Below are 22,373 nucleotides of genomic sequence, written 5' to 3' on the forward strand. Positions count from 1 at the left end.
CCAGTCAGGAACTCCATGTGCCAGCTCTTCCTGCAGCAAGATGGGACCCTATGACTAATTCTCATCAATGAAATGAGGGCCCAGGGACATATGCTGTCTTGGGGTCATGCTGGTTAAGAGGTGGGCGAGCTTCTACTACCTTCTTTTCTCCCTTCCACCTGAACCCAGGGGCCCTCGGGGCCTATAGTGTTTTCATCCTTTCTTCATCGTCATTCCTCAGAAAGGAGCCTTTTTGGACATGTTTTTCCTAATTGCCTTCCTCCATGAAATTATACCACAGAGACACCGTATATCTGGTTAGGTACCATGTACATATCCGTGATATTTATGTAAGGAATGTGATTTCTTTTGCCCCTGGGAACTAATTTTTGGCCCCCCTGAGTGTGAAACTGCCCCCAATGACAATGTATCCTCTAAACTACAGCAGAATCACAAGACAGACGTACTTGGGTCTCTGAATAACCTCATGGAGGAATGCCAGGCACACCAGAACACTTGCATTTGACTGCTATAAGGGCAAGAAATAACCAATCATGTTAAACTCTCCCAAATCAGCAGATGATTATGGCAGCAAACATTGCCTTAACAGTGTTAATACAAGATCTAAATTTAATCATTTTTTCAAAGTATGGACTGGATAGGCATGTAATATTATCAACAGGGAATCTCTCCTAAATCCCAAAAAAAGGTAAATTTAGGATTCAAAGCGCTCACTTAGATGAGGGAGAGTTTAGCCTATTACCTCTTGAAGTGATAGAGGCAAAAATTTTAAACAGATTTAAGAAGGGTTAAGATTCCATGTTTCATTCTTTCTTCTTTTTTTTGGGGGGGGAGGGGATTTATTTATTCATGAGAGACACACACAGAGAGAGAGAGAGAGGCAGAGACACAGGCAGAGGGAGAAGCAGGCTCTTCGCAAGAGCCTGATATGGGACTCAATCCCGGATCCTGGGATCATGACCTGAGCCGAAAGCAGCCGGCCAACCCCTGAGCCACTCAGGCATCCCAGATTCCATGTTTCTTAGATGGAACACAGACAACACACATTAACTGCATTCACTTATAACCTTTTCATCTGGACATATTATTATAACAATGAAAGAAGAAAATTTTTAAAAGATATCATTTCAGGGCACCAGGTGGCTCAGTCAGTTAAATGTCTGACTCTTGATTTTGGCTCAGGTCATGATCTTAGGGTCGTGAGACTAAGTTACATGTTGGGCTCTATGCCCAGCATGGAGCCTGCTTAAGATTTTCTCTCTCCTTCCCCTTCTGCCCTCTCTCCACCACACTTTTTTCTCTCTAAGAAAAAAAAGAAAAAAGATAAAAAAAAGACATCATTTCAAATAACAAAGGGAATAGGTAAAGGCTACTAGGAAAGAGACTGGAACAACTCTGTGGAAAATAAACAGACTATGGAAGATTAGAAACTGAAGATGCAGGCACAGGAAGCCTGAGCCCAGAGTGGATGTGAATATCACGGGAGTCCAACAGCCTGACCAAGAGCTTGTGACTCAGGGCAATGGAGGACAGGAATCAGATATGAAGATGAACAGGGGGAATTATATGAAATCTGAAGTCAGAGGAGTTGAATCCTCCATGGGTGGCTCATAGGCCAGCCAGGTATCTACTCCCCCCAGCAAAAAATAGCTTTTCTTCTCTAAAGAAACTGAATGGACCAAAGAAACGATATGAGACCCATAAAGCAGTAGAATTAACCTAGTAAAACAGTGAAGGAAAAATCCCAGTTGACAACTGTATAGTAGGCCTAGAGAGCAACCAGATCAAACTTGAGGAGAATAGAGGCTCTGGAAAGAAGGGAGGATACACAAAATACCCAACTGGCTGGAGAGTTTGGAAGGAAGAAAAATGACAATATGATAACAACAAATGGTTAAAAAAAAAAAAAAGGCAATAAGACACCCTTGGAAATATAAAAACCTGTTTTTTTTTTTTAAAAAAAAGACTCCTAATATATTATTACTTGGCTCCAAAGAGAATAATAGATCAGGCATCAGGATCACACACTTAAATGCCTTCATGGTGAAAGTTAAGTTAATAATCAGAGCAGGTCAGGTAGTCAAACGCATGCATACACTGAATGAGTGTGTAGGGGGCTGTGGCAAACTTGGGTAGGCATGCTCATCCTAAAGGAGGCATCCTCACACAGGGTTCTCATTTGGGAAGTCAGACCATATGTGCCAGAGCTTCCAACTTTTAAAACAATATCCTAAATTCTAACTCTTTCATTAAAATTCTATTTTAAAATATTGGCTGAAATTTAAAAAACATCACTAGGCAAACCAAACAAGTATGTCCAATGGTGGACTGTCAATACACACAATTTATGATTTACATATTCACAGTAAGACAAATCATATCTGCTGCTTTTTCAGTCTTTAGGATCAACTTACAGATAAGGCAGAGAAGATTTAATGGCAATTAGAAAATAAAAATGTAAATGCTATCACCATTATTGTAAAGGTAAAAATAGAGATGACCAAAATTGGAAAATGGAAGGTAGGTTAAGTAAGAATACTAATATCTTCATCTTACTGAGGAGAGAATCAAGAAATACTGTTGTTAATGGACAAGAAATACAACAGCAATAATCTCACTTATAAAGCTAACCAAATAGAGGAACTATAAATAACAATACAACTATGTTGTGAGGATGTGGGGAGGGAGGTAGAAGGGTGGTATGAGTGAGCTAAATCATCACCTATCACAACAGGAAGTAAGCTGATAATTTTTAAAATCTGAGTGAAATAAAAGTATCTTATTTTCAAATATGGAGATAAGTGGCAGAAAGAAGTCATTGAGTTAACAGTGATTGCCCCAAGGGAGTGGGACTGGATTAGGGAGAGGAGGGGACAAGAGACTGTTATTTTTATAAAATCTTCTGAATGTGAACACTCCCCAGGAAAAAAAAAAAAAAACTTTTGAAAGAAAATGAAACAGATCAATTCATGGGGTTGACTGCTGAGATAAATAAGTAAGCCTGCAAGTTGACTGAGCAACATAGTATAGATGGCACTCAAAAGGGTTTAAATGAAAATAATTTAACGAATAGACCAGTTACAGACCTGTGGGGAGGGTTAAGAGAAGCAACAAAATATGGTGCAGCACTCAAACACTAACACCAGCAAGATGCCCTTACTGCCCCTAAATCTGAAGAGCAAGGGGAGGGAACCGGTTCCTGGAGCCCAATGAGGCTAGAGCTCTGGGAGAGGGTCTAAGGCTATTAAAAAAAAAAAAAAAAAAAAAAAAAAAAAAGACAGCCAAAGCAGAGATAGCCTCTGCTTGCAGATAAAGGAGAGAGGAAGCAAGAGGATTAAAATTCCAACCTTTCTTTCCTCCTATTCTTGAATCTCCTGCTGGCATCTCCTATTAGTCAAACCTAATTAAACCCAGAAGGTAAGTAGAGGAGTCCAGCTGATGCAGAGGCCAGCCTCCCCAGACACAGCAAGGCAGAGAATGGATCTTGAAGGAGGTGGGCAAAGAGAGGACAACCAAAACATATTCTCACACTCTCTATTATGTGAGAGTAAAAAAAGTAGATTAGATACCTGGAGAGTAACTCTGAGCTTCTCTAGTTCTGTAGCAGAATGAAGGGTCTGCCAGGAAGAAGTGAGAAAGAATGTGTATCTTTGTCCCTCCACCCCCCAGATTTCATTAATAAATACAGATGGATGACTTCCATATGCAGGCCCTGCATTTAGTCAAAGAGGAGAACCAAGATATATGAAGTAAGAATCCCATTATCCTGGGGCACCTGGGTGGATCAGGGGTTAAGCGTCTGCCTTTGGCTCAGGTCATGATCCTGGAGTCCTGGGATTGAGTCCCACATCGGGCTCCCCACAGGGAGTCTGCTTCTCCTGCTGCCTATGTCTCTGCCTCTCTCTCTGTGTCTCTCATGAATATATTTAAAAATTTTTTTAAATACCATCAATAGGAAGAAAGAAGTGAGATAGCTTTACAAAGGTAAAGATACAATGTGGCCTGGCCTGAGGAGCATCCAGTGAAACATGCAACCAAGCCCCAAGCCCCAAGCCCCGACGCAACAACACCACCCCTACCCCCCTCCTCAGGCTTTCCTAAACAGGGGAGGCTTGATTGGCCCTTGAAGGGTAAGTGAAATTAGACAAACAAGAGAAAGCAGCATTTGAGACATGTTCAGAGACAATGTGTAGCTCTCCTTGGTCACAGGAGAAATGAGAAACAAGCTGGTCATGAGGTTGGGACAACATAATGGAAGGATCCAAACGGCAGGCTCAGGAGTTAAAACTTTCAGATCGAGTGACATGCTTGAAGCTATAGAGAAATGACATGGGTAGAATGTGAGCCAATGTCAAAGATGGAGAAGGTAGGGACATAAAGGACTTGCTCCTAGTAGATGCTTAATATCTGTGGAAAGATGAGAGGCCCAGGAGTTATGAAGGAAGAGAAGATGCATATAGGTAAGCACTTAGCTGTCATTTAAGATTCAGGTATAGGGTCATAACCTCTATTAAATTTTTGACCAAACCCTGCCTTTTATTGGTAATGGGAATAGTAAGCCCCAACTATCTGAGCTTGGAACACTTCCCTGAAACTCATGTTTCTTGCTATTACTGTATGAAATCTCTTGAAGGCAAGAATGGTGACTTATTCACCTTTATATCCACCAGATCCTAGCTCAGGGCCTGGCCCATAATAAGTGCCCCCCTGAATGGATGGGTGGTAGATGGACAGATTGATGAATGGATGGATGAGTGGATGGATGGGGTGATAGGGGCCTGCATTAGGATAGTAACAATGCATATGAATGAAACAAGAGAATCAGTAGCACCTGGATCTTCCCAGAGTGTGCAGGCCTGATGCCCGGATCTTCTGGAAAGTGGGAGATTATAACTTAATTGCTTTAGGATTCTGGAGATATTCCCCAGCTTGTGAGGGCATGTTTGGTTACTAACAGATCGTGCAACAAATTGGACACAGGAAACAAACGATGAATGATAGAAATGTGGGTGGGGCGCAGGGCAAGAACCAGAGACCAAAGTACCCTCTTACATACCATTTAGGAAGATGAGGTCAGACATGTTGGCTCACTTTACTTTGAAGTTTTGGTTGCTTCGTTTTTTATAGTTCATCTCAAGAGAATGACAAGGAACAAGAAGGCCAATTCCAGAGAGCTGTTTCTCTAACACACACCAATATCTCATCTATTGCCATAGGATTGTTTTTAACTATGGTCTTGGCAAAAACCATAGAAAGCAAAGCAGTGCCCTTACGTTAGGTTCCAGAAAAACACCACCTGTTGAAATTAAACAGCCAGACTGGGAGCCTAATGATGAATCAGAACAACCTCCTTCAAAAAGTGCCATCACTATGCAAGAGACTTTTGGGTCCCTGGACAATAAAACTCAACAGTTCTAATCAGATGGAACTGCAGCCCTAAATACCATAATTCCTATCGACCAGTTCTAGAAGTATAGCATCTCCCACATCAGTAGACCAAAAAATGATTTTGAGATTCTAGCTGGAATCTTTGAGACATTTAAGAACCCCCTGAGATACTATAAAATGTCTACACGTAAGAGAAGGCAGTGGCATCTGATAAAAACTTTTAGTGCCGCCAGGATAGAGGCTAATTCTCTATCTTTCCTATATTCAGGTGGGAAGGGAGAATGTGTTTGCTATCTCCTGTGTCAGAGGGAGGATGCCCAATGACACCCTGCATCTCTTCTGCGTATGTATGTCTCCAAGTGATTTCAACAACAAACCTAAGAACCTAGAGGAGGAGGGTGTATGGGTTCCTCTAGTCATATTTTATAGATGGAAAAATAAACCTGTGTGAATCTGTATAAGCAACTTGCCAAGGGCCTAAGAAAGGAGTCACTGACCCAGTCTCATCTGGAACACTCTCCTGATGATCTGAATCTCCTAATAACCTGATTACAAGGATGGTGACCTCCTCATTCTTCTGTCTCTGAAACCTAGCACAGAGCCTGGTCCTGGTCCATAATAAGTGCTCAGTAAACACTTCAACTGAACAGATGAATCCTGGTGTCAAACTAGTGCATTAGCCTCTCTTGGGAGTTGATTTCTTTGGCTGTAAAACAGAAATAACAATATTCTCATAGGGTTGATGTAAGGATCAGAAGCATTCGTACATGGACAGCTTTTACAACACTGTCTGGCACATGGTTGGTACTCCTTAATATTAGCTCTTACTATTATTGTTGATGGTGTAACTGCTACGAAGAGAGTAAAGTAACACGAGTGAGAATGACATACTGGGAAGGGGGGCAGGGGGACGCACCCGGAGCAAGGCCTATGTGTCAGAAAGGAGTCAGGCTTGCTGGGTCTGGGGAAGGGTGGGGCAGGTAGAGGGTGGGGGTATTGTAGGGCAAAGGCTGGGAGTGAGCCTAGTGTGTCTGAGGGGTAGAAGGAAGTAGCAGTTTTGCAACGGTCACAATTTTATATATTCCAATTCCTATCCCTCATTTTTAGGAGGAAATGTGTAATTATCCATCTGAATAGCCACTCCATTGTAGGCAGAGTAGTTAAAGGCCACTCTGAGGTTTGGTTAATGTGTCTTGAAAGACCTACTTTGCTGAAAGCATCCCTTCTGCACTGTTCACACATTTCTAAAACTGATCTTATGTCTAGCCCATAGATGACTGGCTGGGGAAACTGAGGCTCCAAGCCACCTCGACCCTGGAAGACCCCAGCCCTGGCTCAGCAACAGCCACTGAGAGCAATTTGCCAGCACCCACCCCAGTCGGCCTCCTCCCTGAGCCTGTCTCACCAGGGTTAAATCTGATAAATGTGGAGGAAGGGGGCAAGTCAGTTCAGTAAGCACCAAGGAGAAACACAAATTGCGAGATAAAGCCACTGCACTGAACCAGCATTGTCCTATAGCAGTTGAGGCTATCCTATGCTATTATCACAGGAAGCCTGAGTCAAACAACTCCTGTGAACCTTTTAAAGCTCTGGTCCCACTGGTCTTGTCCTGACTTTCTTTTGGCTCAGTCAGAGCAGATTTGGACAAGAACAGCCCCTCCTCTTGACCAGCCCTAGTGAGCAACACTGCCCCCTAAGGCCAGCTCTTAGTGGCATGAGAGATCTGGAGCCTTGCTAGTCTGAATCATGTCCATACCCCTCACGACATTCACCTCTGCCTCTGGATCACCCCAATGTGAGGTGGGTTCTGAAACACTCCAGCCAGTGACTCCCCAAGTCAAATAATGCTGAGTCCCAGGCATGGGCTGCCTCTTCCCCAGGACCAACCTCCCACTCCCATATGGAGCTAAGCAGTTCCAGAGAACTGGCAGTGGTGACCTGGCTCTCCTTTTGAAAGAATTGAGGACCACACCTGGAACTCAGCCATTGACATCTGCAGCCAGCCCGTCACTTGGGCCCCAGCAACTGAAGAAGTAAAAGAAGCCCAGGTGATCCTGGAAGTGTCCCATGAAGGCAACAGACTGATCAATTTTATTGTTTAAAACTTATTTAAAAAAATAAATAAATAAAACTTATCAAAAAAGGGTAAACAAAATTAAATATCAACAACATTAAAAAGTAATTTCCACATGCATATTAATATCCTTAATATATAAAGAGAGCTTAAAATCAATAAGAAAATGATAGGCATTTTACAAAAGAAAACCATATCTGGGGGCATCACAATGCCAGATTTCAGGTTGTACTACAAAGCTGTGGTCATCAAGACAGTGTGGGACTGGCACAAAAACAGACACATAGATCAATGGAACAGAATAGAGAACCCAGAAGTGGACCCTGAACTTTATGGTCAACTAATATTCGATAAAGGAGGAAAGACTATCCATTGGAAGAAAGACAGTCTCTTCAATAAATGGTGCTGGGAAAATTGGACATCCACATGCAGAAGAATGAAACTAGACCACTCTCTTTCACCATACACAAAGATAAACTCAAAATGGATGAAAGATCTAAATGTGAGACAAGATTCCATCAAAATCCTAGAGGAGAACACAGGCAACACCCTTTTTGAACTCAGCCACAGTAACTTCTTGCAAGATACATCCACGAAGGCAAAAGAAACAAAAGCAAAAATGAACTACTGGGACTTCATCAAGATAAGAAGCTTTTGCACAGCAAAGGATACAGTCAACAAAACTCAAAGACAACCTACAGAATGGGAGAAGATATTTGCAAATGACGTATCAGATAAAGGGCTAGTTTCCAAGATCTATAAAGAACTTATTGGGATCCCTGGGTGGCACAGCGGTTTAGCGCCTGCCTTTGGCCCAGGGCGCGATCCTGGAGACCCGGGATCGAATCCCACATCGGGCTCCCGGTGCATGGAGCCTGCTTCTCCCTCTGCCTATGTCTCTGCCTCTCTCTCTCTCACTGTGTGCCTATCATAAAAAAAAAAAAAGAACTTATTAAACTCAACAGCAAAGAAACAAACAATCCAATCATGAAATGGGCAAAAGACATGAAGAGAAATCTCACAGAGGAAGACATAGACATGGCCAACATGCACATGAGAAAATGCTCTGCATCACTTGCCATCAGGGAAATACAAATCAAAACCACAATGAGATACCACCTCACACCAGTGAGAATGGGGAAAATTAACAAGGCAGGAAGCCACAAATGTTGGAGAGGATGCGGAGAAAAGGGAACCCTTTTGCACTGTTGGTGGGAATGTGAACTGGTGCACCCACTCTGGAAAACTGTGTGGAGGTTCCTCAAAGAGTTAAAAATAGACCTGCCCTACGATCCAGCAATTGCACTGTTGGGGATTTACCCCAAAGATTCAGATGCAATGAAACGCCGAGACACCTGCACCCCGATATTTCTAGCAGCAATGTCTGCAATAGCCAAACTGTGGAAGGAGCCTCGGTGTCCATCGAAAGATGAATGGATAAAGATGTGGTTTATGTATACAATGGAATATTACTCAGCCATTAGAAACAACGAATACCCACCATTTGCTTCAACGTAGATGGAACTGGAGGGTATTATGCTGAGTGAAGTAAGTCAATCGGAGAAGGACAAACATTGTATGTTCTCATTCATTTGGGGAATATAAATAGTAGTGAAAGGGAATATAAGGGAAGGGAGAAGAAATGTTTGGGAAATATCAGAAAGGGAGACAGAACATAAAGACTCCTAACTCTGGGAAACGAACTAGGGGTGGTGGAAGGGGAGTGGGAGTGAATGGGTGAGGGGCACTGAGGGGGGCACTTGACGGGATGAGCACTGGGTGTTATTCTGTATGTTGGTAAATTGAACACCAATAAAAAATAAATTTATTATAAAAAAAATAAGAAAATGATAAACGACAAAGAAAAAATAGGTTACAGGCCATCCATGAAAGAGGAAATACAAAGGGCACAAATACATAAAAATTGTAAACCTTGGGAGAAATGGATAAAATGCAGATGCAATAACCTATCAAACTGAAAAATATTTTTTAGATCCTAGTGCAGTGTAGCAAGAATGTGGATGAAATAAGCATGCTTACATGATGGTAAGCTGACCAACGTCTATCAAAACTTTACTGTGCATGCAGTTAGACCCAGAAGTCTATCCTGTAGAATGTTCACATTATATACACAAAAACATATGTTACATGATCTCCAGCACTGACAAGAATGTGGAGAAGTGGGCACATTCATTACTGCTGGCGGCAATGAAAATTAGTATCATATTTATGAAGAGACATTTAGACATTTAGCAATCTATACCAGAAGCATCTTAGAGTTTTGCATATCCTCTGACACAAAAACTCTACTTGCAGAAATTCCCCCTCAGGAAATCAGCATGATTATGCCTTAAGCTTTACTACAAGGACGCCTGTGTGCCGTTTTTAATAGGAAGGTGGTAGAGGGGCAAAATATAAATGTGTAAAATGCAAGGCCGGGTCCAGAGAAGGTACAGGCGCAACATGGTATCCTCTGAAGCTGTTAAATTACACCATAGGCCTTCTGGTTTAAAAATGGAAGACCAAAAACGTGTTTATCCCTTAACCCTTCTAGGACTCCGTTAAACTGACAGTAAAGGAACTCTCTTAATTGTATAAGCTTCAGCATTGAAAAGAACGGGAAAGAGGCAATTAGCAACAAATTATAGGGAGATGGCCAACAGAAAGGAGGCAGCCTGGAGAAAGCAGGAGAGGACAGGACTCTCCCAGAGAAGGGCACAGACAAGAAGGATGTGTCTGCTTTGTAGACTGCAGAGAGTGAGGGAGGCAAGGATGCCAGGAAGGGGCAAGGGTGGAAAGAGACAAGGCTGGAAATGGGGACTAAGGGGCAAATCAGAGAACAGCAGGTTGGCACATCCACAAACTCTCATCCCTCCTTCCCACACACCTGTATGTACCTTGCAGGTAGGAGGCTGGAGGTTCCTTTTCCAGATCAACTGAATGAAGCACATCACCCCCATGGAGTGGCCAGGTCCCCTGTGGGTCACCCAAAAAAGCTCCCCAACTGTGAACTACTAAGTCAGAGAGGCCAAAGGCACAGGCAAAGGACGATGAAGGGCAATTGGATGGTACAAATCCACAGCAAGAAAAAGAAGGGATTCAGAGCCCAGGGTAGGGTCTGACCTCCTTAGGGGCACTGGCTGGGTGCTGGCTGCCCTTCCCCCCGACCCTGAAGTTCTGGGCCAATCTGAGCCTGGGTCTAGCCAGACTAGCAATGCTGCCAGAGGCATATGCATGTCAGCCCACAGGGGCCATGCAGACTGTCCCTTCTGCCAGTAGCCTCCCTTCTTCCCTTGAGCTCTGCCAAAAAGAGCTGGGAATGGAGAATATGTTTCCAGGGAAGTAAAATGTGTGGCATGTGCCATTCTTCTCTTGAAAAGGCAGGAAATGCCCTAAACCAAGTGTGACATCCTTGTAAAGAAGAAGCCCAGTGAGGGATGGGGTGAGGCATCATTTGTGGGGCCAAGCCTAAGGAAGCTGTGGCTACCCCAACTTTTCCACAGATCTCTAGAGAGAGAGAAAAACGCCTTGGAAAACAGACTATCAATCACAGGATTCCCTCAGATGGTAGAGGCTCTCACAGAGGTGAAGCTCACAGCAAAGCTACCCTACCTCCCTGGGCTGCAAGCTATCCCAAAAGAGTAGAACTCCCATGGGTGGGGGTTGGGGACAGAAGATCTCTCCTCAGCCTTTTAGGCAGGCAACAGTCTCAACTCCCTGATGGGTGAGACAGTCTCATCTAAAGGCAAGGAGACAACTCTTGCTCCTTTTCTAGGCCACCTCCCTTTCACCATGAACTTGACCTCCATGAATGTTGCCCAGAGGCTCTCATAATCCATTAGGGTGTATCTGAGGAAGACTTCTGCTGGTTTCTTCAGGACAGTGGGTATTTATTTATTTTCCTGTCTCAGCGCTTACTCTTGCTAAGAATTTCAGAAGGCTATGTTCTGGCCATTAACACTTAGGTTGAGAAGGAAATATGTTCTAGTTGGGTAAGAAGAGGGTCCTCTACGGAGCATCTGACTTAGTAATGCCAAGTCTTTCTGCTAAGCTGAGACCCAAGGGCAGGGAACTGGCCTACTTTTATGGATCTGGCCTTCCGTCATGTTTCATATATATATGGAGAACATGCCCATGATGTTCCAGAGATGGTTACACTGCCAAAAAAAAAAAAAAAAAAAAAGGAAAAGAGAGAAGAGGACAGAAAAAAAAAAGAAAAACAAAACCCTTGCTCCAAAGGAGATCTAGTAAGTGATGAGGTTGTAGGTTAATATAATACAAAAGTCTGGTGTATGAGCCAGTAGAATGAGCTGACTTCCTACAGCCCATCACAGGAGCACGCTCTTATCAGTTACCAGCTTGCTCCTTAATAGTGACCAATTGTGTGTTAGCTGCTGTTAACTCAGATGGTTCCTGATTAAGCTTATTTCACCTCCTGCTTTTAACCTTTCTTGGATTTCAAATAAACTGGGGAGCTGGCTCCAGGCAACATTTTGGGGAGCTCATGACTGTTGTCAATGCTTCAGGCCTTACTTGCATGAGGAAGTTATCATCCTCCTCGTGAGACATGAATGGGGCACCTAAGAGGATGTTTTCTGCAGGCCCTGTAATGTGGTTCTAGCAGGCACCCGACTTGTTGGTCACTTCACCTCCTTCTCGGCCAGTGCTCATTTGCATGACACAAACCTTAGGCCACCACATCAAAGCCAGCAGCTTCCCTTCATCCTGGTGTAGCTGGGCAGAGGGTTCTTTTTGCCAGAGAAGAACTGACCTGGGTCCCCAAGCAAGGATGCAGAGCTCCCACTACCATTAAGTAAAGGGACCTAGCCCCCAATTCCAACTGGCATAAGGAGCAGAAAATAACCACAAGATGCCAAGGGGACCCCATTGCTGACTTCATCCTCCACAGGAGGAAAATACAGGAGCCTCCAAGGGCCACATGGGTCCCTCTAGTGCTTACTTAATGTGAAGAGGAAATTGCCCCAGACACCCACCAACGGATGCAGAGGCACTAAGGGCAAGAGCAGTGACGAATCCCAACGGCCATATCCCACCATGTCTCAGCCATAAAGAAATGGAACCTTCCAAGGATACAGCAAAGATATTTTTTTCTTTTAGGTTGGCAATCCTAGATGGGATTTCAGCTGGGGCCAGAAAAAAAAGAAACAAAACTATATAGACACACTCAAAGGAGTGTGTGTGTACATGGTGCATGTGTGCACGTGTGTGTGTGTGTATACTGAAAAGGGTGTGTATATACTGAAAAGCGTGTGCATGTGTGTGTGTGTGTGTGTGTGTGTGTACTGAAAGGGGTGCCAAGTCAAGAAGCCCTGAAAGGATAAAGGTGGAAATCTAAAAATAAAGAAAACGTGGGGAAAGCAAGTGGGGCCCAATGATTTAAAGGTAGTTGAGCCTTGGGGGCTAAGGAAAGCCTAAGACAGGAGGCCCAGGCAATTTGCCTACAGCAACCGCTGACACGCTTACTCCTTCCACAGCAGCTGCCAGTCAGGCTCCTCAGCGACTTCCACCATCACGACCTTCTTTCAAATTTTAAAGCAACTCAAGCCCCAGCTTTAACATCCTCAACCATTCTATTACCTAACAATATTATACAGGCCGATCTCATGTATCAAATCTCATTACAAGAAAGAATTGCTAGGATGGGCCAAGTCATGGCAATGTTTTGATTTGGTTAGCAAAGAGTCTCTCTGGGAATTAATCCTATACAGCAAATCCTCTACCTAGGCCTGATCACTTAGTGTGGTCATTCTCTGTGCTGAAAGAACTGGTTCTCAGCTGGCAGCAGCACAGACCAGAGAGAGGGGACAGGTAGGGAACAGCATGGCTTTGCTTGTGGTCTCAACTCCCTAAAGTGAAAAGGCAATGAAACTCTGAGACCCCACCCAGGTAAGGGCTACAACATATCACAGGCCTGGTGGCACTGGAACCGAAACGTGGAATGATGGTGGGGTGGAGAATGCTCCCTCTGATATTTCAAAGCTGTGAGTAATCAATGTGGTCGTGGTAGCGGCACAGCATCAAGATGCCCCACGTGCACCTGAGTGATGTCCCGGAAGGTGGGCTGGGAGTGAACACTGGGGCTCCAGTCAGATGGAAGATGCTGGCTTGCTGAGCTTCATCCTGGGTGAGGCTTCCCTCTCAGGAGTGCTAACATTCATAACGAGGCAAATCTGACAGGTTAATGTCAGGGCTGACCTTGCTAGATTGTTACGAGGCTATGTGGATCACAGGCCACAGAAAGGACCACAGCTACTGTGACTTTTGCATAGCCAAACCAAGCATTTATGGGGTTGGCTGGGAGGACTGACATCAGAGAGGGGGATGCCTGGGTGGCTCAGCAGTTGAGCGCCTGCCTTCGGCCCAGGGCGTGATCCTGAAATCCCAGGATAGAGTTCCACATTGGGCTCCCTGCATGGAGCCTGCTTCTCCCTCTGCCTGTGTCTCTGCCTCTCTCTCTGTGGGTCTCTCATGAATAAATTAATCAAATCTTTAAAAAAAAAAATCAGAGAGGGATGAGGTGCAGAGGGGATGCTAGGAACCATATCTTGATTCACTGGGCAGTGGGAGCCAAGAGCCCGGAAGCCCTGCTCCCAGGTGCTGGGGGCTAATACCAAGTGCTCTTTGATTTTGTAAGCAGCTGGAGGGAGGGCATCCCTCTGCTGACAAATCACAGGTCCTAGAAACAGCAGAAGTAACAACAGCCAGCACTCAACAGTGCTTACAGTATGCCAGGCACTCCGAGGCGTTTGATGTGTATTAACTCATTTAATCTTAACGACAATTCTATCATGTACGTACTATTTTGTCCATTTTACAGATGAGGACGCTAAGGCACTAGGAGTTCATGCAAGCAGACGTGAACTCAGGCAGTGTGGACTCAGTCCACACAGTCCAACGTCAGGGCCTGTGCTCCACACAGTTCTGGATTAAACAGTCATGGCGAGTGTGCACAGGGCATGTCGTTTACTGAATGCCAGTGATGGACTATGTCTAGGCACTTCCCCATGCACCAACGCTGGGGTTCTCTCTCTTCTATTCTGCTCTTCAACTTTCCTTCCAACCTGGTTCCCACCTGCTCCAACTCCAATGCAACCATCCCTTCCTTGGGGAAACTCTGGCTCCCCCAACCAGGTCCACCTCCTGTTATCTGCTGCCAGGGCTCCCGTTAATTCATCTTCCTATCACTCTCCAGGGCTCCACATGATTTGCTTGTCTGTTTACATAATAAATGCTCTCCTTGGGCACCAGGGTGGCTCAGCTGACTCTTGACTTTGGCTCAGGTGATAATCTCAGGGTCTTGAGATCAAGCCCCAAGTCAGGATCCACGCTCAGTACAGTCTGCTTGAGATTCTCTCTCACCCTCCCCCATCCTATCACTTGTTCTCTCTCTCTCTCTCTCTCTCATTTCTCTCAAATAAATAAATAAAATCTTAAATTGAAAAAAAAAAAAAAGGTAAATGCTTTTCTCCCTGGCTAGATTCTAGGCCAGCATCATCCAACAAGACTTTCTGCAGTAGCGGAAACATCTCCTATTTGTGAGTTCAGTGTGGTAGCCTTAGCCATGTGTGGCTGTTGAGCACTTGAGGGTTAATTAATGTAATTGAGGGATTGAAGAATTCATTTAATTTTAATTAACTTAAATCTAAATATCCACATAATACTAGTGGCTATTATATTCCAAGTGCAGGCCTAATCCCCATGAGGGCCTGATTTTGGACTGCAGTATCCCCAGAGTCAGGACACAATAAACACTGACATGAATGAATGAGGCATGAACAGATGAAAGGATGTAGAAATCCAGGAGAGGGAAGCTGATGAGGAAGAGAGCAGCAAGATCCCAGAGGGGGTACCACATTCTTGCCTTCCGTTCTCTCCGTGCCATCCTGCCCACCTGGCCATCACTCCCACCTGACCATCATGCCCAACCACTGGACCTTGAGAGGTTTGCAGAGCCCTGCTGGCCTTCCACAGCCTCTGAGGTCCAGAAGAGTCTGGAGCCATAATGCCCATTTCTATCCCTCCCCACTCTTGCCAGGAATTGTGTCTTCTGCAAGCGGCCTTATTCTACCTACTGGGAACACACAGGTGTCAACAAGCCATCACCTGCAAGAGAAATGATCCCAAAGAAGGGATCACCACTTCTTCTTCCTCCTTTAAGCACTACGTCTCCTGTGCCTTTAGGGAATTCATATCATGCCTGCACAGAACTGAGAGGGGCAAATTATTCCTATCAGACCCACACCCCCAATGTTAAGCTCTGCATGAGAAGCGTGACCTAAGGAAACAGTGGCTTGTGTGACTCAGGGCAAATTCACAGCACCCTAGACTGGTATTCAGCAGCCGGGGATCAATCTCCAGTTCTTCCACTAAGTGTCACATAGCTTGAAGAAGCCACACTGCCTGTCTTAGCAACCGGGCCATGCAGGTCATATTTATTAAGTTCCTACTGCATGCAGGCTCTAAGTATGATGGGATATGGTGGTGGTCATGGTTCCCAGTCAGTGGAGCGCAGGCCCTGGCAAACGCCAAAAGAAAAAAATCCCTGATGGTTTCCTTTCTTTAAAGAAGGTCAGCTGGGGCAACGGGGTCTTGGGGGCAATGGAGTGTGTATCCGGGAAGGGGGAGAAGTAAGCAGTAGAAGGATGCCAGGGGAACTCTGGCTAGACACTCATCCTTTGGGCATCCTGGGCTACTCAGTGGGACTATGAGCACCAAGGAGCCTGGCACAGGCCTTGCTTTCTCTTGCAGCAGAGATGCTGCCCAAGGCCCAGCAGAGAGGGAGCTAGTCAGAGAAGGGCAATGGCCAAATGGTCAAGAGTCCTGAGGGCGGTGGAGCAAAAACTGTAATGTCTGTCACCTTCTCCAACATTTGAAGCACCTCTTTTCACTTAGATGTCTCCTCTTGGAAAAGCTGGATTCAAGTTCTAGTTCTACTGCTTCTCATAGAAACGCAGAATTCTAGGTTGGAAGCCCCTGTGGTGTGTCTCTGGGCCCAGGAAAAATCTGATTCACCCCAGCTGATGGAGTCCCCACTTAGATGAACAGATGCAGTCCGTCCTCAAAGCCAGCCTCGTCCACTGTGAGAGGCAGCTATGCCGAGAGCATCTATATTGTGAGGCATCCGTGATGGAGAGCACAAAGGAAAGGCAGAGTGGTACCGAGTTCAGCTGGTGACGGCTGAGAACAGCTCCAAGGAGACATGCCTCTGAGCTGAACCCTGAAGGACAGATCTCACAGGGGAAAAGAAGGGGAGGTGTAAGTGGGAGGGTCAGCCTAAGCAAAAGGAAGGAGATGGGCAAGTCCCAGATCAGTGGGTCTCAACCTGGCTGCGTATCAAAATCACTCATGGAGCTTTTAAAATGGACTGATGCTCAGGGCCTACCACCCAGAGATTCTGATGAAACTGCTCTGGGGTGGGCTCCCAGCACTGGTATTTATTAAAAACTCCCCAGGGCTGAGGGTTGAGTTCCCTACTACCTAGGCTGCCACCGTCACTCGGGAGTTTATGAGAAATGAAGAATCTCAGGCCCCACCCCAGACCTCTCGAGTCCTTATCTACATTTTCACATGATCCCCGGGTGATCTGTGTGCATGTTAAACTTCGAGAAGCCTTGCTCTAGGGTACCTGAGCAAGAGCAAGGAATTGCATTTAAATCATCAGGCTTACATTTTTTTGTTCAAAGGCATCTGGCTCACTGCTGTGGAGAAGTGGCAGGACCCAAAATGATAACTGGGTGACCCAAAGCAGCAAGAGCCACCTATCAGAGAGCTGGCTTCCCCAAACTGTGGGGAAAAGTGTGTTGCCATATGGCACAGATACAAGAAAGAGGGAACTAAGGAGTTGTGGGGCAGGGGAAGCAGTGTACCAACAAGACCAGGATTCTGTGAGGCAATGAGAAGAAAAAGTGATTCAGGCCACAGGGATGTGAATTCAGGGTGCACGTGTGCATGTGTAGACACATACACACGTACACATAAGGCATGAAATTCAAAATGGCACTAGGGGGACACCAGGGTGGCTCAGGTCGTGATCCTGGAGTCCTGGGATCGAGTTCCGCATCAGGCTCCCTGTGGGAGCCTGCTTCTCCCTCTGTGTGTGTCTCTGCCTCTCTCTCTGTGTCTTTCATGAATTTAAAAAAAACAAAAACAAAAAACAAAATGGCACTAGATGTATCAGACTTGGAGCTGCTACCAGAAGCCAGTCATCCTAAACTGAATGCATCATTCATTAAATGGAATTTACAAAGAAATTTACAAGGCTCCCCTATTAACTTCTGAAAAGCAGCAATTTTGCTTTTGAGTGTCATGGGCTAGAAAATGGTGCTCCTTTGCCTCCTCCCTTCCTCGTCCCCACTCCCACCCAGCAGGATTTAAGAGGACTTTCCCTGAATCCCGTCTGCAATGCCACACACAGCCTTTGGAAGTGATCTTGCCACACTGCTAGAATGGGACCCCAAAGAGGCCCCTCCATACCATACCATTCTGATTTGGAGCTCCACTCACATCTCACAGAGCAAAATCCCAGGCGCATCTGGTTTTCTGTGGTGATGATTCAACACACATTTATTTTTACTTATTTTTCACAACTGGTCCATGCCCAACAGTTGGCTGGATAACCCAGCAGCCATTCCTTAACCCCTCTTGCCCACCACCACTACTAAGGCTGGGAAAGCTACCTTGCCAGCTTCCCTTGCAGCTAGGGGCGACCGTGTCATACTCACAGAACTGACAAGAAAAGCAGCACAAGGACACAAAGCCAAACACGAGGCAGAAAGAGGGCGAAGTAGAAAGACTGAGAAGAGTCCTATCCTTGTCACTACTGAACCGTCCCAGATACACAACAGATAACCACCGCTTCCACCCTAACTTCTTGTTTTATGAGAAACTGTAATATTGCTATTTGCAGGCCGAAGCATGCCTGTGGTCTTTTTTATCCTCAGCTCTTCTCTATCAGCTTCATCCCTTGTGTATTTACCATTTTCATCTAGTTTTTGAGCCAAATTCTAGACTGCTCCATTTTTTTCTTATTCTTTTCGTAGTTACAACCTACACCCCCCACCCGCACCCCCTGCCAACTCCTTATAGAACAGCAGAGTCAGATACATAACCCTCACTTTTGAAACACCAAGCTTGAAGGTCCAATCCTTGATCCCCACAAGTGGCCTCTTCTTAGCTCTGGAAACTTCAGCATTGCTACGAATGTTACCCAACTGTAAGAACAATGAGGCATTCGCATTCCATTATTATATTATGTTTCTTTTGGTCTGGGGTTATCATTACTAGCCAATAAAGGTATGCAGGATATTTCTTTTTTCCTTTTTTCAAGATTTTATTTTATTCATGAGAGGCAGAGACATAGGTAGAGGGAGAAACAGGCTCCCTACAGGGAGCCCGATGTGGGACTCGATCCCAGGATCCCAGGGTCATGATCTGAGCCAAGGGCAGACGCTCAACCACTGAGCCACCCAGGTGCCCCTGAGAGGATATTTCTCAAGTGTATTTGTATTTTAATAAATCAATTTGAATTTCATAGCAAGTAACAAGACTCTGCTAGCTCATCCAGGCTGACATTACCAACAAAGACAGAAAGCCCTGAATAAGTAACTACTCCTAAAAACGGATGTGTAAACAGAAACACAATTTATGAACCAGCCTAGTGCTCTTTCCAATGTTGACTGATGTAATCCAGACACTACCTGGCTGGCCCCGAGCATTTAATTGGCTATATGATTAGGCAAATCTACTCTCATCTTGATTGAGTTTACAACATTTCCTTCTTTCAATTTGCTACTTAACATAAACTTTCAACCAACATGTTTTTTGCAACTATTGACATGCTTTGGCCTTCTGATTGTGAAATGCTCAAAGGCAGGAACTGTGTCCAAATGGCACTTCATCCTTCCATACTGCACCCACCCAAGGGCCAAGTCTGATCCCATCTCCAAAACAACAGCAACCAAGTCAAAATTAGAAATAACATGGCAGTTGCCAGTCACAACCAAACAGCCATTTCTTACCTGTACATGCTACAGAAATTAGTCACATTTTCAGGGCTCCCTCATTTCAAGAATGATTCACAATTTTTTGTGACTCAGACACACCACCCCATTCCTGCTCTAGCTCATAAGGAGTGTGGAGTGAAAGCAACAAGGGATGGATAAATACCCCAAGATTACCCTGGGGGACGGGCAGACAGACCTCGGAAAGGACGGGAGCTCACCAGGACTGTCCCAGAAGGTCAAGCATTCTAACTGCAAGGCTCAATCTCTCCGAACAGAAATACTGCTGCCATGGTCAACATCTATTTACTAGTATGCAGACTGATCTAGTTATTCTTTTACAAGTAGCATTTTCCCCTCTTTCTTAGCTGTTTTTTCTTTACACACCCCACATGAAGCTTCAGGAGGGTCATCTTTCCTCAACCATGCATATGAGCAAAAAAGAAAACTCTCTTATCAGATCACATCAAATTAACATTCTGAAAATTCTCCTGAAATGATTGACTTCTTTCTGGAACTTACTCTGACCAGTACCTCACTCCTCCATAACATGCCCAGCTGGCTGGGTTTTTTTGTTTGTTTGTTGTTTGTTTGTTTAGGGTTAATCTTTATGCACTTAGGACTTGCCCGTGGATGCTGAGACACTGTTCAGAATCTGTTACTCCACGGCCCCTTCCAGTTCTATGATGCTGACAGCCTATCAGTGGTGACTGGCTCCCTAAGCAGACCCCCATATGCAGTGCTAAGCTCAGCCTGCTGGCTTCCCCTCACATCTTTCCAGATCTGGGTGTGGGACTTTCATGACCCCAAGTCATTTACCAGCAGAGCAGGGGGTGGAAAGAACAAGCAGGTTTATAGATAGAAAACTCTGGGCATGAACCCAGCTTTGTGTGACCCTAGGCATACCACTTAGCTTCTACAAGGCTCTGTTTTCTCATCTGTAAATGAACACCTGCCCTGCAGTGTTGTTTCAAGGATTAGAAATAGCATGGCAAGTTTCTGGCCCAGAGGCATTGCTCAGTCTGGTCAATTACCAATAATCATCCTTAACACTAGAGCGAGAACACTCCAAAAATACACTCACATGCTTCTGTGATAACCTGAATCCCAGGTTCTCCCCGAGCCTATGTGTTCATTCATTCAGGGTTTTCATTCTGTGGTATGTCCGTGGGTCTGCCTTAGATGCTGAGGCCCCTGGGGATGGGAGAGGGTGAGGGCAGGGCAAGGTTTAGACAACACAGCAGAGGAAGGCACGTTCCCTTTGGAGATGAGGCACCCGTTATTTTTGTGGGAGATCTGGCTTACTATGAAAAATCAGTGAGTGACCTAAACTGTCTGAACAGTGCCAAGACCTCAGGTCTAACCCAGACAAGTGTCCCTCTTCCAGAGCCACGAAGCCCACATCCCTTAAGGTCAGCTGCTTCATGAAGTCACAAACAGTGAGTTACCAGAACCTACTGGGACCACCAGAAGAAATATGAAAAATCTGTTTTTCAATCCATCTTGGATGCAATGGGGATAGGAGTTTCAACTTTATACGAAGGACAACATTTAAATGTTCAATATCAATTCATATGCTGACATCCCCCCTCCTGCAACCCCAGGCTTTGGTAATTATTAGTGAAGCCATCTGCTCAGCCTAATGAAATGTGCAATCTCCTGCACATATAATTAGTGAAGTCATTTTAATTAATTAAACAAATTAATTAATTGCAAGGATACTGCAACCATTTCCTAGGAACTGCATCCAACTCATTTATTCTGCATGTGTCTACCGGGCTCCTACTGAGGGCAGAGTCCCACATTCATGCTCTGAGGAGATAAAGATATACCATGAGGATAAAAGGGAGCCAGAAGCCCAATGTGCACAGTTTTGCAAATGACCATCCCTTCTGCTTCAGATGACCAATTCATCTTGGGTTTCCTGGGATTGCCTTGATTCGAAAGCTAAAAGTCTGGGTCCCGAGAACCCCTCTCCCCAATCCCAAGCAAACCAGGATGGTTGGTCACCCACTACTGTTTGGCCTGGATCAAAGTTCACCACAAGATAATCTCCACTGGAAAGGAGATGGGTAATGCTGGGCATCCTGCAACCTGGCCTCCTGTCACGGTAAACATTGGGTTTTGGTTTTGTATTTAAATTTTATTTATTTATTTGAGAGAGAGAGAGCGAGCGAGCGCAGGAGCAGAGGGATGGGGAGACGGAGAGGAGAGAGAGAATCCCAAGCAGATTCCGAGATAAGTGTGGAACCCAATGCAGGGCTCAATCCCACAGCCCTGAGAACATGACCTGAGGTGAAATCAAGAGTCCAACGCTTAACTGACTGAGCCTCCTAGGCACCCCTCATGGTAGACATCAAGGAGTTAATCAAGGAGTTAATCAATCAAGGGGTTTCCACTTGCTGAGCCCAGACTGAGCAAACCCCAAATCCTTCTTACCTTTGCTCCGGGAGCCACTATCAATGATCCTGAATAAGAAGCCCAGAAAATTAAATTTATTTTCCATGTGTGCCCTAGAATCATAGAAGCTCTAGGCAAGCAAAGGCCTTTGAAGTCTAGTCTAATCACTCATACAGAGCTTAAATTCCTTCTATAGTATCCTCCACAAGTAGCCAGCCAGCGTCTCCTTACATACCTCTAATGACGGGGAACTCACTATCTCTTAAAGTAACTCTTCCTCTCTTCAATAGTTTGGGCTGTCAAACTCCTTCCTTTAATTGCTGAAACATCTCTCTTATCAGTCTCTTTTCAGGGAACCCTATCATGGTGCTTCAAATAATGAAACACGGTTATTAAATTCCTCCATAGTCTTCTCTCTTCAGTCCCAATTTCTCCATCTGCTGCTTGGTTTAAAGTTAGAAGTGTAGTCCCATTCCTCTAACAACCCGCTT

At 45.0% G+C, this 22,373-nt stretch overlaps 1 protein-coding gene across 20 annotated transcripts in view; it reads right to left on the bottom strand.

Moving 5' to 3' along the window:
• Nucleotides 1–22,373, bottom strand: part of TRERF1 (transcriptional regulating factor 1) — a 204,622-nt gene that overhangs the window by 75,071 nt on the left and 107,178 nt on the right. The window lies entirely within an intron of this gene.

This window comes from Canis lupus, chromosome 12, assembly GCF_011100685.1.
Source record: "Canis lupus familiaris isolate Mischka breed German Shepherd chromosome 12, alternate assembly UU_Cfam_GSD_1.0, whole genome shotgun sequence".
NCBI classification, from domain to species: Eukaryota; Metazoa; Chordata; class Mammalia; order Carnivora; family Canidae; genus Canis; species Canis lupus.